This window comes from Myotis lucifugus, unplaced genomic scaffold, assembly GCF_000147115.1.
Source record: "Myotis lucifugus unplaced genomic scaffold, Myoluc2.0 scaffold_476, whole genome shotgun sequence".
In the NCBI taxonomy this organism is placed as follows: domain Eukaryota; kingdom Metazoa; phylum Chordata; class Mammalia; order Chiroptera; family Vespertilionidae; genus Myotis; species Myotis lucifugus.
In genome coordinates, this window is record NW_005871524.1 from 194,297 (window position 1) to 214,239 (window position 19,943).

Consider the following 19,943-nt stretch of genomic DNA (forward strand, 5'->3'; position numbering starts at 1 on the left):
TACATTCTTTGAAAATTTTCAAACCAAAACAAAAGAATAATCCAGACAAATAAGAGATCTTTAAAAAGAATGATGTTTCTGTTCAACTACATTATCACACTCTACATGTTCTTTCAACCTTACCCCTTCCCTTTCTTTAGCTAAATGTCTGAAATTAACACACATCCATTTTTAATTGTTCTCAGTGGCACCTCTTTATCTATTGGATTAAGTCTGACAATACTTGCCCAGTCTATGGAGAAAACGGCAAGTATAATGGACAGATGACTTCAGCAGAGATAGTGTGCATAAATATTGGGCCATCTTCCAAATGAAGTTCAAAAGAATAAACATTAAGTAGTGATGCTTATAGTGTGAATGTTTGAATTCTTGGAGTACTTAATTCAATAGGATCTTATGAATTCAAAATATATTTATACCTTAATAATCTTAAGATTGAATAAAATTCCACTAACACCAAATTCTTTATTTACAACCTTTTAACTACGAATTATACTAATTGTGACTCCAGTTTAATTAAGTCATTAGATGACTATGAGAGACTCTGGCGTAGGCCTTTAAAGAAGACATCCAGATCACTCCTATTCTGTTCATTGCTATACTCTGTCCCCACTTAAACCGGGAGCTATTAAAGTGTCCCTCTTTCATTTCCCCTATCTATAGACAGCATGCATGTAAGTGTTTCAATAGCAGGGAAGCTACAATTTTATCGCAAATCTAGTTCATCAAAGAGTCCACACACATAAAAGATCTTGCTAAATGCCTGAGATAAGAAATATCAAATTGAATTGGGAAAACATGTTGATGAAAACAATCTACTTATTCTTGAGCATTGATTATGTATGGGGAAGAAAGAAAATAGGGAGTTTAAAGAGCTAATCTGTGCCCTTCAGAAATTTAAAATCCATTAAGGGAGAGATTCAAATATATGCCCAAGGTCATAGGACATTTAAACGGGGAGAAACACATCACTATGGAGATGCAAAGAAGAGAGTAGTCACATTGAGCAGGGATACTGGGAATGCTTTCAGTGGAAGACACTATTTGAGATGAACTTTCAAGGATGGATAGAATTTTGATATGCGGGCAGAAGTGATAGGTAACAGTCCAGATGAGTGGAGGAGCCTGAGCCAAAGAGTGAAGATGGAGAGTGTTAAATGTTGAGGGAAAAGGGTGTTTCAAGTAATTTGTGCAGAGGAGGACAACTTTGAGTAGGAGAATAAAGAGGAAGATAGGAAGTAAGGCAAGCAGCTAAGAGAACATTACATTTATTTTTTTAAATATATTTTATTGATTTTTTACAGAGAGGAAGGGAGAGGGATAGAGAGTTAGAAACATCAATGAGAGAGAAACATCAATCAGCTGCCTCCTGCACACCCCTTCCTGAGGATGTGCCTGCAACCAAGGTACGTGCCCTTGACCGGAATTGAACCTGGGACCCTTTAGTCCACAAGCTGATGTTCTATCCACTGAGCCAAACCAGTTAGGCCTACATTTATTCTTGTAGGAAATAGTAAAGACCAGAAACCAGGATAGACATCCTGGAAAAAGAAAGAGGGGGAGATAAGAAAGAGCTACAGTGATTGACCCTGCACAACTTGATAACTGACCAATGTGGGCAAATTGAAAATAAAGGGGAAAAGATGTGCTTTTTCACTCTAGGCTTTTGAGTCATGTTCTTCCAAAATGACTGGAAGGACTCTGATATATAGATAACCATACGAAAAGTGGTGAATCAGCTGTGCACAAGGGTATCAAGTGCATCTAGTATTGTGAGAAAAAATAATGAGTAGTTTGGCCAGTGGTGCATTTGAGTGTGAAAGGCAGTCATCATCATCAGCAGCATTTTCATCATAACCTAAATTAATGCCATATATTGTTATTGATGAGTCTATTACCTGTCTGGCATTTCATAAGATTATATATATATGAATAAAAAGCCGTAGTGCCTGGCTTTACAAAACTTTCAATGTATCAAGGAACCATGACTAGCTAAAGAAATTAATATCAAAGTAAAAAGTCATATCCAAGACAGTACCCTGCATTATTTATATTAAATAGCACTTTAGGTTTTTCAGAACTCTTTTGTATATAATATCGCATTTAATGTTATTAAAGCCAGGTAGAAAGCAGCAATTGCCAATCCAGTTTGTTCTGTGGTGGGTAGTTCTGCCAAGGGAATGAGCTATTATAGTCTAGTGTAGTTCTATGATTTGAGTCAAGGTGGTGTGATCTTTGGAAGATCGGTCAGATTTCCAAATGCCTATTTAACCAATAAAACGTTATAGTGTACATTGACTTAATAGAAGCTGGGAAAGCCATTTCAGGATAAGAGAGGATAAATAGTGGTAACTAAGCAAATGTTCTAATACAGGGGCTGGCAAGCTAAGAATGAATTTTAAATGATTGAAAAATTTTTTAAAAAGAATAATATTTTGTACCACATTAAACCTGTGCAAAACTTAAATGTCAATGTCTATATATAAAATTTTATCAGAATATTATCATACTCACAAGTTTATGTATCGTCTGTGATAGCTTTCACATTACAATGACAGGGTTGAGTAGAGATAAAAGACATTATGTGTCCTGAAAAAGTTTAAAATATTATCTGGCTCTTTAAAGAAGAAGTTTGCCAGCATGGTCTCAGGCAAAAAAATTGATGACAACATTTTGTCAGTGATTTTGCATGGCCTCACGCATTGGTGAGGAAGAAGCCCTTAAAAGTTCCGTGTCAGAAATGGGTGATCCCCTGTCTTCCACACGCATATGAGTCTCTATGACAGAAGGGAGCTGAGAGAAGGTGCTGAGAAGATAGAGATGAAAGAGAGCAGGGCCCTGGGGAAGTGGAAGAAGTCTCCTGATCTGGCCTCTTGGCTGGAGGCTTGGGGACTCTGAGATGGCTCTGAAAAGTAAGCAAATTTTCTTGCTGATAACTAGATCTCGTTTGGCACTAAAACTATGGGAAGCCTCAATACATAAATCTGTCTTAAAAACAAAGCATAACGCATGGACACAAACAATAGGGTGGTAAAGGCCTGGGGTATGGGGCAGGGGTGGGCTAGAAGGGGTCAATGGGAGAAAAAAAGGAGAAATATCTAATACTTTCAACAATAAAGATTTTTAAAAAATAAAATAACAATGAGGTATCACCTCACACCTGTCAGAATGACTACCGTCAACAAATGACAAGTGCTGGCGAGGTTGTGGAGAAAAGGGAATCCTTGTGCACTGCTGGTAGGAATGTAGACTGGTGAAGCCACTGTGGAGAACAGTATGGAGTTTCCTCAAAAAATTAAATATGGAGCTGCCATTTGACCCAGTGATCCCACTTCTAGGAATATATCCTAAGGAACCCAAAACACCAATCAGAAAGAACAGATGCACCCCTATGTTTATAGTAGTGCCATTTACAATAGTTAATATTTGTAAACAGCCCAAGTGGCCATCAGCATATGAGTGGATAAAAAAGCTGTGATACATTTAGATATTGGAATACTATACAGCAGCAAAAAAGAAGGATCTCTTACCCTTTGAGACAGCATGGAGGGACCTGGAGAGTGTTATGCTAAGTGAAATTAGCCAGTCAGAGAAAGACAAGTATCACATGATCTCACTCATGTGGAATCTAATGAACAAAATAAACTGTTGAACAAAATAGACCCAGAGACATAGAAGCATGGAACAGGCTGTCAAATCGCAGAGGGAAGGCAGGTGTGGGTGAAAGGAGATCAACCAAAGAACTTGTATGAATATATGCATAACCCATGGACACAGACAATAGGGTGGTGAAGGCTGGGTGGGGGATGGGAGAGGAGTATAAGGGGTCAATGGGAGAAAAAAGGGGACATATGTAATACTTTTAACAATAAAGATGAAAACAACAACAACAAACAAACAAAAAAGCAGATCCCTGAGAGTATTTTAGTAATTTTTAACGTGTTAGGATCAGGTGAGCCTCACATAAACCAAACTATCAGTAAACCAAAAAAATAAATAAATGTTCATAAAAGTTTATAAGGAGTGACTTTTATTTAGAAATAACTTTGATAAAAATATTTATCATTAAAATTCTGAAAAATCAGGTTAATGAAAATAATAATAGTTAGCATTTGTTGAGTTCTTACTATGTCAAAAACTATACTATTTTCTTAATTTTCACAGCAAACTGATGAACTAGGCACTTCTAGCATGTCTCTTTTTTAAGGTGTTTTGCGAAATAACTTACAAGGTCTCCCTTTGTTAATGTACAGTTCTAGGAGCTCTGATAAATATATAATTATGTAATAACACTTCCCTTAACAATCTTATTATTCCCAAAAGTTTTCTTATACTCTTTTGAAGTCAATACCCTCTTCTCACCCACAGCTCACGATAACTGCTGATTCATACTGTGTCTTCATGCTTTTGCCTTTCCATATTACCATACAAATGGAATTATATAATATATAGCCTTTTATTTCTGGCTTTTTTTCACTTTACATAATGCTTTTGAGATCCATCCATGCTGTTGCAAATATCCATGTGTGTAAGATTAATTCATTTCTTTTTATTTTTGAAAGGTGTTACACTGTATGGGTGTAACATAGCTTATCTATTTATAAGTTAGTGGACAGTTGGGTTGTGCTTCTTTTTCTGATTGCAAATAAAGTCACACTAAGTGCTTGTGTCAGATATTTTTGTATGGATATATACTTATTGAGACATGTTTTCATTTCTCTTGGTAAGTATTATCTACAAATGATATTGCTGGGTTGAAAAGCTTACACTTCATTTAAGAATGAGGGACTGAGCAATTATCAGGTTAAGTAACTGACCAAGATTCACAATTTGTAGAGCTCAGATTATACTAAAGCAATCTAATCTCAGATTCCATGGTGTTAACCACCACCTCAACATGCTTAATGTAAATATATCATTGTAAGAAATTGTTAGCATAAATAAGATATCTGCTTTGCTTTTCTCAATTTATTACTTCTTTTTCTCTTTTTTAATATACTAGAGGCCTGGTGCATGAAATTCATGCATGGAGGGGGGGTCCCTCAGCACGGCCTGCACCCTCTCCATTCCAGGACCCCTCAGTGGATGTCCAATGGCTGTTGGACATCCCTCTCGCAATCTGGGTCCGCTGCCTCCTAACCGCTCACCTGCCTGCCTGCCTGATCACCCCTAACCACTCTGCCTGCCTGGTGACCAGCCTGGTCACCCCTAACCACCACTGCCTCAGCCCCCGCCACCATGGCTTTGTCCAGAAGGACATCCAGAAGAATGTCCGGAAGATGTCTGGTCTAATTAGCATTAATTATTAGTATAGATGCTATAAATATGGACTTTATATGGAAAAGCTATCAAAGATTCAGGGATCAGAGTTAGGGTCTTTGTTTTAGATCCTGCTCTAGATATTTAATGTAAAAATATATTTTAAAATATTTTTTCAATACATGGAATTAAACATTTATTTTGTATATATATGAGATTAACATCTCAAGGGCAAAGTGGGTGCATGTCCACACACACACACACACACACACACACACACACACACACACACAATTCTCTGGGAAATATTATTGCTTTCTAATTGGCCACCCCAAACTTGGAAATTCTTCCATGCCCGAAAATAGTAACAACAAAAAATGCTTGCATATATTGGGATTCAAATCCCTTGCCTTAAAAATGTGAAAAAAAGCGTGTCTTTTGCAAAGTTAATGACCCAGTGCATGCCAAAACAGATATAAAACTGGATTTCTGTATGCCTCTGAGATTCAATATTCTCCAAACTCTCTTAATAGGTACTTCTCCTATTAAAATCAGCCTATGTAAATGTAATAAATATTTTTCAGTGTTTACTTAAATGACACTAATATTGGCCATTGAAAAAATGTTAGTATTATCATCATCATTATTAATCAACATAATCATTTCCTCATAATTTTGAGTCTGTAACTCAACTATCACTATTACAACGTTACTTATTTACATTTTCCAGAGCCTGTAATTTCTGTGGAGGGCTTTGTCAGCTTCATGGTAATAGCCATCAAATCCACATACCTTCTTATTTCTTTATCCAATCAAAATATCTCAATCCAATTAATTAATTTTCCTACTTTTATTGAGATATAATTGACATAATATTGTGTAAGTTTAAGGTGTACAATGTAATTATTTGATATTTTAATTGATTTTAACTTGTTTTAGGAGACATTTTGAAACAAATAAAGATTACCACTATTGATTTCCAAACTTCTATGTCAATACCCCTTTCCTCCTCTCTGCTTTTCTAGTTATTCTTCCAAAATATATGCATTACCCCTGCAGTTAGCTTTTGTTCATGGTCACTATTGAAAAATGTATCACTGTTCAAGTTTTACTCAATGAAAACTTAATTGCTATCCCATTCCTCGCTCTAAGAAGATTTCTATATTATTCAGGAATCTTTAAACCAGGAAAAGAATTAAAATTCCCTTAAGTGTTAAAAACGAAATTAAATTTAGAAGTAAATTATCGGCAGGCTTAGCAAATGTTCCCTGAGTAGAAATCCTTGCATCATAAAGATAAAGGGATATTTGGCTTTTAAGGTTGGTTCTCCTCCTGTTCACTCTGGGTGTCCACCCATTTATGGAGGATTCTGGGAAGCATTCACACATCATTAGCTTAATATTCCTGTTTCTCAGCAGCTTAAGCCATTTCTTCTCCTTCACATTAGTGCATTTTAAAGACTTATTCTAGTATCGTTCTTATAGGAAACATATAAGCTAAATCACCACTGGCTAAATTAGGGCAAGTATTTTTGATACTTAGTATTTCTGTATTTTTAACCTTGTATTTTGTTCATGGTTCTATTAAAAGAAATGATAAGACAGCAATAATAAATATACTTGTGGTTTAGTGCTCAGCAAATTAGAAGAGTTGGTTTTGGATTTGGATTCCCTGAGTAGGTCAGGGAAAGTTTCTGCTAACCCCAAAAATACGTCAACAAGTTTTGTAAAGCTAATGTACTGACCAGACTAAACTTATTTCTGTACCTGACCTTTTTGTTTCCAGGCCCCCCAAGAGTACTGGGCCTCCAATTCTCTAACTGGAGTGATATTTTCTCAATCTGACTCCTCATTTAGGGTTCAGAACAGTGTGTCTTCAATGGTAGTGGGTGGTGCATATCTTTGGCAGATTAACCTTCCACTTGCTTTGGAATTCGTTTTGCTGTGGTATGTCATACCTTTGTTTTTTATCCTGAACTCAGAACTTCAAATCTGTGAATAAAGTGTGGCTGGGTTCATTGCATTTATGTGCTTATCTCTGTAATTAAATTACAGTGCCATCAATTAACTACTATCTATAATATAAATATATATATAATATATTATATATTATATAGATATTATATATATTATATATAACATATATTATATATCTATAATAATATATATATAATATGCAAATCGACCGACACTATGAAGTTCACTGACCACCTCCTGGTCCCTCCCTGCAGCTGGCAGGCTCCAATCCCCCGATGGCAAATGGGGAACTGGGGGCGGGTGGTGGCAGGGGGCAGGGCCAGCTGCTGGCAACCAGGGAAGATGACCCTGATCACAGGCCAGGCCTAGGGACCATACTCATGCACAAATCTTGTGTACTGGTTCTCTAGTGTAATATAAGATGTCTGTATGCTCAGCACTTAGCGAACCACGATAGTAAGTGGCTTACTAGCTCGCATGGAAGGTTTATGAACTTTCATCATAGGAACATTGTGCTGGGATGTGAACAATGTCTTAGAGGTATATGATGACTTAGTGATCACAAAGCACTCATATAACTCAGTAGTAGCTGCTGCTACTACTACTTTGACTACCACCACTGCTTATCTACACTAATAAAAGAGAAACATGGTAATTAGCATACGACCGCTACCCTTTTCATTGGCTAATCAGTGAGTATATGCAAATTAACTGTCAGCCAAGATGGCGGCCGGCAGCCAGGCACTGAAGCGAGCAGGGAAGCTTGCTTGCTGCGGACTCCAACGTTCCCCGCCTGCCGCTGCCGGCCTCTCAGTTGCAACTCTAAGCAACTATGTACTATGTTGCAAATAAGAAGGTAAACAAAACACCAGAAAACAGCCGGACTGAAACCCAGCTGGACCGAAACTTTGTATCAATGTTTTCAGCAGCAAGGCCTCAGAGCTAAAGCTGGCCCAGAATAAAAAAAAAAAAAAAGAAAGAAAACAAGGAGCGGTTGGGAGCTCCAGTCACTCGCCACCCGGAAAACAGCCCTCAGCCCCTCAGCCAGACTGGCCAGGCACCACAGTGGGGACCCCCACCCTGATCCAGGACACCCTTCAGGGCAAACCAGCCAGCCCCCACCCATGCACCAGGCCTCTATCCTATATAGTAAAAGGGTAATATGCCTTCCAGCACCGGGACCAGTGGAGCAGCGAGGCTCCTGGCACCAGGATCAGCGTGACAGGGGGCAGCGCCCAAACCCCCTGATCAGCCCTGCTCTGTGCCTGATAGGGGGGAGCTCCCCAATCCCCTGATTGCCCTGGGGCTCTGTGTTTGACAGGGTGCGGCGCCCCAACCCCCCCTCCCCACGGGCCCTGCTCTGTGCCTGATAGGGGGGAGCTCCCCAATCCCCTGATCGGCCCTGCTCTGTGTGTGACAGGGTGCGGTGCCCCAATCACCCCCCTCCCAACGGGCCCTGCTCTGTGTGTGACATGGTAGAGCCATAACCTCTCCATTGGCCCTGCCCCGAATGTGACAGCGGTGACGCCCCATCCCCCTGATCGGCCCTGCTCTGTGGGTGATAGAGGATGGCCCCCCAACCCCCCTCCACGGGCCTTGCTCTATGTGTGACAGGGTAGAGCCATAACCTCCCCATTGGCCCTGCCCTGAGTGTGACAGGGTGCAGCGCCCCAACCCACTGATCCGCCCTGCTCTGTGCATGACAGGGGGTGGCGCCCCAACTCCCCAATCGGCCCTGGTCTGAGCCTGACCAGAGGCTGCACTTAGGGATTGGGCCTGCCCTCTGCCACCCGGGAGCAGGCCTAAGCCAGCAGGTCGTTATCTCCCGAGGGGTCCCAGACTGCGAGAGGGCACAGGCCGGGCTGGGGGACCCCCCTTCCCCCCCCCCAGTGCACAAATTTTTGTGCACCAGGCCTCTAGTAAGGAATATAAGAACCTTAATGAAATAACCTGTATGTGCCTCTCTATAGTCACTGTGTTAAATTATTTACAAGCATTGTCTCATTTGATATTTAGCAAAACCCCATATGATTATTATATAACATTATGTATTAAAATGGAATCATAATACACTATGATGTAATATTATTATTTCTATTATAAGTATGGGCAAATTGAAACTAGAGGTTGATAAAATTTTTACAAAGCTCACATAGATAGTAATGGAGTTTGTATAGAAAGAATAGGGGTCCAAAGCTTAATGGATCTAAGCACACAGGTAGGTAAGTAGGTGGTAAAGATAGATGCAGTAACCCCACAGTCTCCTTCCTAAAAATTTCTGTGGAATTTACTAAGTGCCAATATTAATGATATCATCATATTTATTTATTTATTTATTTACTTACTTTTTGGTCTTCTGCATTAGAAGACATCCTAACGGGGATAAAGATGTGCCTAATAAATAAAAGCCTCTATTGCAAATACAAAGATGTACCACAGAACTCTGTTAATGCTATTTTTTTCTCTCCTGACCCTTGTCCTACCTGACTTATACTGTTCTATATACTTATCCTAATTTCCTCCCTGACATGTGAAATGTCAATGTAGAACAATAAATCAGTCTTATGCCCTGTAGGACAATGTGGTCCCTTTCTTATCTATGGAAATTATACTCAAGTTTTTAACCATTCCCTATTCTCTTCATACCACTTTTATGTTTTCTTGCCTAAGTCACTATGTTGATGGTCCCCAGCACCACCCTCAGGCTCAATGATTTGCTGGAAGAACACAGAAAAACAATTATACTCACTTACAGTTTATTTCAGTGAAAGGATATGGGTTAAAATCAGGGAAGAAAAATGATGCCTAAGACAGAGTCTAGGAAAGACCAAGTTCACGTTTGCAGTTGCCCTCTCCCAGTAAAGTCTTATGGGCAGTGCTTCATTCTTCCAGCTGCTATATGTGAGCTTACTTATCATGCATGCTTTGACAGAAAATTTTAACATCTGAAGTCTTGTATATTTGATTTTGTCTATTTTATCTAGCTGTCAATTCAGTTCATGTTTTCCTCTTTTGATTTTCATTTTTTTTTAATATGAAGTGCTGATTTTTCTTAGAAATTTATTTGGGTGGGCTATTTTAAGGTCAGATGTGAAAATAGGTCCTTTGGAAATTATTATTACTTTTCTTTTTTTGTCAGTATCTCTTACTCACCCAGGACCATATTTTATGTATATGTAGGTACGTATATGTGTATATATATATATTTGTCCAATGACATGGGTAGCATAAAATTTTTACTACAAATTTGGCCTTGGGCTGGCTTGTTGTTATAAATTCTCAGAAGGGTGTTTTATTTCCCCAACCTTCCCTTCAGAGTTTCCTCCTTAGCCAGGTATGAGGGTTCATTTCTAATTCTTTGTACAATATTCTGCCATCAACATAGAGGCGCAAGTCTCCTGTGTTCAGTAAAATCACCCAAGGTTAAAAGCTGGCTTTGGGTGTTTTACTTTTAAACCGTATAGAGAATACAGTGTAAATACTTGGTTCTTTATCTTTATTGGATATTTTCAAAGTGCTGAGTTGATTCACTCTCATCTTACAATGGTTTGTGTGATTGTATGGAGATTATCATTGTCCTTATATCCTGCTAGTTGTTGACATTTTCTTTACTGGTGTCTGATTATTTCATGGTTGGCTAGTAGTATTTCTATAGGGTGGCTCCTGAGTCTTAAACATGATCCCCATAGTCTTTGGTAGTTTTTTTTTTCTGTTCCTACAAGGTATTCTCAGCTAATTTCATGTTTCATTCTCCAACCAAGAACCAGCCATTTCTCTAAGGAACCCATAAATCATCTAGAAACTAGAAGTACTCATTGCCATTAAAATCACTCATTGGTTTTAAATATCACTAACTTGAGTTTAATTTTGTCTAAAATTTTATAAATTATTTATATGATTAAAAAGAAAAATCTAAAAAAATGGCATATTCTAAAAAAATCCAGCGTCTAAATATGTTCTCTTTATCTGTCCTATTAACTCTTTGCTATTGGGTATATTTGCTTTGTTTTATGTATAATCTTTTGGCATTTTAACAGATTTAAATATAAAAAAATGCTTCTCTTTTTGATGAATTTTAGCCTTTCACACATACTTTATATAGCAGTATATTATATAGCAGTATAATCTGAATATATTCCACTATGATAAATAAAGATATAACTTATTTTTTCAGTTACCTACTACTTCTTGGTATAATTTTGCCATAACTTGGTTAATATTTTGGATACTTATAAGGTTTGGGACTTTTAAAATATTGCTTAGTATACATATATTTTTGCATATTTTGTAGCAAAAATAATCACTTCCTTTTATGTGATTATTTTGGATACATAATCTACCATAGCGCAAGAAATGGAAGTTTAAATGTGGCAATAATGAATACACTCATCATATACATAAGGAAACTGAACCTCAAAGTAACTTGTCTAAGACTATACAGTTAGTGTTTAATACTAAAACCATATTCTAATTCTGCAGGGCCTCAAATCCATTCAGTTTAATTACTAACACAATAAATAATATTTTCTAAAGAATAAGATTTGAATTGATATTCCACCAATCACACAATTGAAGATAGCTGGAATGATAACATGAGTGATTCAGCTTTATCTGAGAGCAGTTGCTTGTATGTATTATCATAAGGGTTGCTAAAGCTGAATCACAGCTTTGAATGTTGCACAGTCCAGTTCTTTTTTTTTTTTTTTGGAAAACACTGTACCAACAGGCACGTACAGAATCAGTGTGAAAGGGCATTTGTAGGAGTAGGGAAGAGCGTAGGGTTTGATCTTGTCAAAACTCTTCAGGATGCTTGGCCTCAGATCAGAATAATAAAAAATGCACTTGATGCTCTGTAACCACAGGCTCTGCTCTGCAGTGAAGACTCTTGAAAGAGGAAAATGAATTAAATTCTACATGGGGATTTGCTTCTCTAATATTCTGGTCAGTTTACAGAGGAAACAGATTAGCCTATATAAAATGTCCTTCATAGCTCTATCTGCTATACGAATTATTTTAGTTGAATAGAAACAGAAATGAACCAAAGAGTAGAAAAATATTTGTGTTTTGGCTTACTTTCTACAAAGAAAATAAGAGAGCAGAAACATTTGAAATAGATCCTTTTCTTTTTTACATCACAGTAAGGATTTCATTGACTGGCAATTTTAATGACCGTGAGGTTGCTTTGTTCATTGCTAGTATTACAGAACCATGAGGAGTTTGCAGTGATCAGAAATTCTGTTTCCTTCCACCAGGAATCTACATCCTTCTCACTCTCATTTGCTTCTGTAAATACTGTTTTCATTTCCTGCAAATAATGATGAAGTCAGGCATTCTTGAGAATGCTGTTCTTCATTCAAATATTTCATGCACGCAAATTTCTTTTACATAAGCCATTAAGCATTGTGCTTTCAGTACATGTTACCAACATAGTAGCATTAGACTAGTATCTATAATAATAAAAACATAATATGCTAATTAGACCAGACCGCCAAACGACCTTCACCTTCCAGATGTCCTTCAGGACGACCTTTAGGATGAAGCCGGGGCTGTGAGGGTCAAGCCCCTTGCATGTGTTTCCTGCATCAGGCCTCTAGTATTATTTATAATCAATAATTCATTCTTAAAGAAATTTCTTTGTCTAATGGATATTGGATGTTAATATTCTCAAAATATGGAATTGGGAAACTACTCATTAACCTATGCTTTGAAATCTTATAAATATCTGGCAAGTACTCAGCAGAACTTAGATTTTGTCTAATAAAATTAATCTGTGATTTAAGTCTTAAACCATTTGTTATTCTCCATCCTCCAGTTGTGACCCTAATATTTCTGTTTTTAAGTAAGGGTGGGGTTTAATCAATGGAATACCATATAAAGTGACTATAATCATCATTATAAGGTTTATTTCAGAAATTTGGCCAGCCTAATATTTTTTTTATTTTCAAACAACTACTAAAGATATTGTAAAACTTCTTATTTCCTTATTTAATCAGTTTCTTACTTCCATGGACCCAATTGTGTGTCTCCAAAATTCATATTTTGAATTGCTAACCTCTAATGTGATGGTATTTGGAGATGAGGACTTTGAGAAATAATTAATCTTTTATGACATCGTGAGCTTTGGTCCCTCATAATGGGATTATTGCTCTTATAAGAAGAGGCACCAGAGAGATTGCTCACTCTTTCCCAACATCATTTGTGTACACGGTGACAAGGTGGCCATCTAAAAGCCAGAATGAGGACTCTCACCAAAACCAAGCATGCTGGCACCCTGATTTCAGACTTTCAGCCTCCAGTACCATGAGAAATAAATGTATGTTATTTAACCAACCCAGTCTATGGTATTTTGTTACGACAGCCCATCTTGACTGAGACACTCACTGAACAACATGTAGCAAATGCTAAGTGCTCAGAAAATAGCATATTTTATGTGCTGAGGATACCAAGATAGTATATTATGATTATTTTGATAGAAAGTAAAAGAAATATAGCTCAATTAATTTAAGATGAAAAGGTAGGAAGTGAATTATCCACTCACTTTCCTGGAAAATGCATAGGTGCCTCTACTTCCAGGCATGGCTAGATCCAGACCCAGATACTTAAACAGAACTTCCAGAATTTATTCTTTGTCTGCATCTCCCTGCTTCCCTTTTTCTTCTGCAGAATTTGACAAAGTGACCACAGCATTTCTTGGTTTCTAAGCCTACATGATTCACAAAGCTCATAATCTCCTTTGGCTTCTTTCATAATCATTCCAGAATGTATCACAAGGTGTTCTTTAATATTACTATTTTTTTTCATCATAAGCAATCACTGACTATAGCTAAAAGGATATAAGGCTCTGATGGTTCTGATCTGGTTCATGAGTTCGCCTCTGCTATGTTAGTGTAGGAAGGGGATACACACACTCATGCTCCATAATGGCTGAAAATGAAGGAAGTTGATCATTCCATAAATTAATTGCAGTCAGTAAAAACAGACAGAACGTAAACTCTTATGGTGTTCACACACACACACTCACACATACACACAGAGAGACAAGTGAGAAGTACCCTTAAATTATATAGCAATTATATAGCTAATTTCTGGACTTCTCAGGGATGTAATCGGAAGGTTGCCTCAGGAGGTTAACTGTAAGCTGACATATAAATAGTGAATAAGATTTAAACAAGTAAAATAAAGGTGGTTGCTTATGAGAAGCTTTAGTGTTCCAAATAACACTGGATTCTAGCTGTGACTGCACAAGTCCCATACAAAAAAAAAATAAATAAAATGTCATCTTCATTAAAATCTGTATCTACCATGACTGAGGTCATGATTGCACCATGAACAATAATCCTTTCAACAGCTAACAGCGGCCATCCTATCAATTAAAAATTTCTAGCCAAGATGACCTCTGCCCCTAGGACTTGTGCTCATGAAGATAATCCCTGACATTATGCAAACTAAAAGCACCGTTATGACCTCACAACTTTCCCTGGTGCTCAGTTACACAAAAACACCCATGATTAATAAAGCAAAATCTGAAAATCAGAGGAGCTTGTCTACTCAACAATTTGAATTTTGCTCTTAATATATGCTATCTTAATTCATTTGGCTGATATAACAAAATACCACAGAGAGGGGAGCTAATAAACAACAGACATATATTTCTCATAGTTCCAGAGGCTGAAAGTCAAACATCATGGTGCCAGCAGATTCAGTATCTAGTGAGGGGCTGCTTTCTCATTCATAGGGCACCTTCTCTCTATATCCTAACATGCCTGAACAGACTAGGGAGTTTTCTGGAGTCTCTTTTTAAAGTGTGCTAATCCCATTCATGAAGGTTCCACTCTCAATGGCATCATATTGGAGGTTAGGATTTCAACATATGAATTTTGGGGAGACACATTCAGACCATAGCATATGTAAGGCAGAAAAAAACCACCAAGTGAACACCATAGCTCTCACTTATCCCAACAATTCTTTTTTTTTCTACAATGTTCAATAAAGAAATGTTATTTTCTGTGGGATTTGATATTTGTTTCCTTCTTATCTGCTTTCCTTGACTTATTTGCACCATGGTCTGGAAAACATTTCTGAATCTATGTCTGTGGATCTTGTGCCATCACTTTTAGAATCATATTCAGGAGGAACAAGTCAGTAATATACTATATTACACAAATGTGTTACCTTACATATCTGGAGTTCAGAAATCCAAAATTGGTCCTATGGTGATAAAATTAGGGCTGGCTTGCTCTGGAGGCCCTAGGAGAGATCCTATCCCTTGCCTTTTCCAGTTCCCGGAGGTTACCTGCATCCCTTGGCTTGTAGTGCCTACCTCCGTCTTCCAGGAACATCACTCTAACCAGCGGTTCTCAACCTGTGGGTCACGAACAATGAAAATATATCCTGCATATCAGATATTTACATTACGATTCATAACAGTAGCAACATTACAGTTATGAAGTAGCCACAAAAATAATTTTATGGTTGGGGGTCACCACAACATGAGGAACTGTATTAAAGGGTCGCGGCCTTAGGAAGGTTGAGAACCACTGTAACCTCTGTCCCCCTCATCCTATCTCCTCTCTAAGACTGAGCCTCCTATAATGAAGAACCCTTTGTATTACATTGGGAGTACTCCACTTCATGAACCTTAACTTGGTCACATCTGCAAAATCTTTTTGCCATGTAAGGTAATGTATTCATGGGCATGGGGGATTAGAACATGGGCATATTTAGGGACCTATTTTTCTATTTACCACAGGACATTATCTCCCTTCCAAGTAGGCACACACAATAGTTTTACCAAATGAGTTGCCTCTTTGTTGAATGTGTTTCCCTCCACGTCCCGCGTGGTTCAGGGTTCAGGACCTGGAAGAGGAGCCGCACACAAATGAAAGAGAAAAGACAAGAGATAATTACAAATATTGGGGGGCCAGGCGGGCAAGTCCAACTCAAGGGGAAGGACTTCCACCCGTGCTCAGGCCTCACCAAGCTTTTATTGATCTGGGATACACCCATAGCATAGTCCTTAGGCAGGTGACCCCCAGCAACAGGCAGACTAGCCCATCAGCAAGGATTTACATAATAATAAATGGGGAAGTTGCTTCAGCTACCACTGTCTGGACAAACAGAGGTGGCACCTAGCTCCCACCTTTGCTAGGGCTTCAAAGGCACCCAGCCTTGGGGGGTGGGGGGTTCTCTGTCTATGCTTATCAGCTAGTGAAGACAATAAACTGTTTCCCACACTCTTAGTGATATGCAGAGCATAATTCTAACCTTTAAAATAAGTTTCCTTAGTCACTGTCTTATTAAGCGGCTCAGGCTGATGGGCCATGTGCAACCTGGAGTATTACCAATGGCCTTGGCAGAGAAAAATAGAGCTCTGGGCAGTATTATACTGAAATAAAGGTTCCAGAAGGGATATATGTTACTTCTACTCAAGAATTATTAACCATGCCCATGTCATGGTGCTAGAAAGTTTGGTCTTAAATATGTATCCAGGAGGGAAAACAAAAAATAAATGTCAAACATCATCATTGATCACCCCATAAAATATTTTATTCCCCCAAATTTATTGTTCGCTATTAATGCAATGATTACCCTCTTAATCAGAGGTGGGGAACACCCAGCCTGCTGGCCGTATAAGTCCGGTAAAATCATTTGGACTGGCCCTGCCAAGGCAGTAGGGGTGAGTAAATTAAATGTTTGACCAAATATAGCTGGCTAATTTTTAATTTGATAAGTTTGTATGTCCACAAATGATGTTATAAATACCCAAATGGCCCTTGGAAGAAAAAAGGTTCCCCACCCCCTGCTCTTAATGAATATTTCTTCCTAATTTATTACAAGCTTATAGGATGTATATTTTGGAAAACTGGTATAAATGCATATTCTGTCAAGTATAAACAAAGGAAGAGTTCTTAGTTTCTTCTATTATAAGTCACCATGAAGACTGTCTTATGGCCTTTGGTGATAAAAACATAGATAGGATTAAACTAAACTGGCTTCAAAATCATCATTTTTTATTGGAGTAACTCTCCAAGGTCTGTCATCTGTGGAGACTTAAGACCAATACTGTGTTCATCCTCTGTACAGTTGGCCATTTAGACTTTTTAAAGTGAGGTATATGGCCGAAACCGGTTTGGCTCAGTGGATAGAGCGTCGGCCTGCGGACTGAAAGGTCCCAGGTTCGATTCCGGTCAAGGGCATGTACCTGGGTTGCAGGCACATCCCCTGTGGGAGATGTGCAGGAGGCAGCTGGTCGATGTTTCTCTCTCATCGATGTTTCTAACTCTCTATCTCTCTTCCTTCCTCTCTATAGAAAATCAATAAAATATATTTTAAAAAAATAAAAAAAAATAAAGTGAGGTATATGTAATTTATTCAACTTCAGAGATGCTAACATAACTGCACTCATTCTTGTGGAAGATAACTTGAGGGAACTCTAACACTCTCTGTGTATTTGAGTCGGACTATACTAAACTGACTGATAAAGAATAAAAAATATTTAATATTCATTTTATTTAGTATCCATTGTATTGCAAAGTAAAAGAAAGTTATTATTTGAAACTTAAATTCTCCCTTGAATTTGATTTAAATAAAAACCCAAGTGGGTTTATGCACAGGAAAAGGCCATATCTATATAGCTGATATTGTATTATTACTATCTATCTATCTATCATCTATCTATTTATCTATCTATCATCTACCTATCTAGAGAGATATATGATACTTGGGATTTAAAAAAATGAGCAAAGTTGGAAAGATGGCTGAACACAGATTGAGGTCTTAAAGTTAATTTAAATAATATACCAATATAACCCATTATAATAGTCTTCTGCCCCAAAGCTAAAATAAACAAAGAAATAGTGGTTGAAATTAGGAAACTAGTTAATCAAGGTAGAAACTAATCTCTATAACTAATCTTTGTCCCTAACACACACACACACACACACACACACACACACACACACACACACACGGGACATGTCTTTCCCTGTTTGCTTTGCAAATAAAAAGCTGAAAGGTATTTGAAGAGGAGAATACTTTTTATTGAGGAGACTCTACATCCTATGCACTCTTCCCCATCCAGGAAAAAAGAGGGGGCATGGGTCAGGTTTGCTGGGTTCTCTCTCAGATAAACTAATTTTCAATACATAGACTTTTTTTTTTCTACTTGTCTTTATAGAAAATTGTCTGGGGCTTATAGTATTTTCTCAGTTTTTCACTAAATATATATGTTTTTAAATATCACAAAAATACTAGATTGAATATTTCAGGATTTTTTTTCAAGCAGATATCTGCTCATTTTTGTTATATCCTTTGTGCCTTCATAGAAAGTTTTTTCATATCTCCTCTCAGCTTCTATTCATCTATTTTTTATTAATAGACATGCTGAGAACAAAAGCAATGGTTACCAGAAAAAAGATAAGCCCTCCTTGCTGACCCTCTTCAGCTGAAACTCCTCACACTTGTGGTAGGCTGAAGACCTATAAGTATTTACTTAAAACACACACACACACACACACACACACACACACACACACACACACACACAAGCATCTGTTTGCTCAATACAAATTAGGCCAACATTTCAATTCCTCCATAAATCTTTTGGTTATAAAAGCAGGCATTGTTGGTCATTCCCCACCTGAATTCCTGTCTTCCTTATGATCATTTTCAAAATGTTCAGTTCTTTATCCACTCACATCTCTATTCCCTTTTCTTCAATTTGAATTCAGATCCCTTCTTTCATAGAGGTAGAATGCTAAGCTTTTCTCTTCTCTTATCTGCCTCTGCCTTGCCCTATTACAGAGTAGTATTCAACTGAACTAGAGCATTCAATCTCCATTGAAACAGATATTTTTTAAAAAGTATCTATCATTTGTATATAATCAGAAAAAACGGGGTTTATTCAGTATAAAGCAAATGTTTCATATAGTTGAAGCAGCATTAATCTTTCATTTAATATAGCTTGTCAATTTCAGCACTGCTAGCATTTTGTTTCTGATAACTCATTGTTGTGGGAGACTATATTTGCATTGCAGATTACTTAGTAGCTCCCCTGCCTTATACCCACTAGATGCCAGTAGCATGGTCCCAGTTGCGGCACCCAAAATATCTCTGGACATTCACAAATATTCATAGAGGAAGAGGGCAGAATCACCTGTGACTGAGAACCAGCGACCCAGTAGGTATCGTGTCATTCTCCATCCTGTTAAGCAAGTCAGAGTCTTCAAAAATATTATATTGTCTTGATCTTAGGTGTTAAAACAAGAAAATAAAACTCACTCCTAACATTCTACCACTGCAACGATGCATTATATTGAAATGTAACTGGCAAATCTTAGAACATATGGGGAGGAGGTAAAGCATTAATTGAGTGCTTTCACATGGATGAAAAAATTAATTAAAACGGCAGTAAGTGGATCATTGAAATCTCTCTGACATGTTAAATTACTGAGACTGTTCTTAAGGAAGGTGAAGCTCACCCTTTGATATGCAATCCCACACTTGGAGATTCAATTTGCTCCTTCCCATGTTTCAGATGGTTTTCCTGGAGCTTATTAAACCTACTTCTGACTGCCTTAATAATTTGTTTTAATAATCAATCTTGTTTTCCTTAGTTTCTCTCATGCTCATCACCACACTAAGTTCTGGCTGCCTCCTAATTTCCACATCAATTTCTTATAGATTTAGCACTCCTGTAATTTGTGAGGC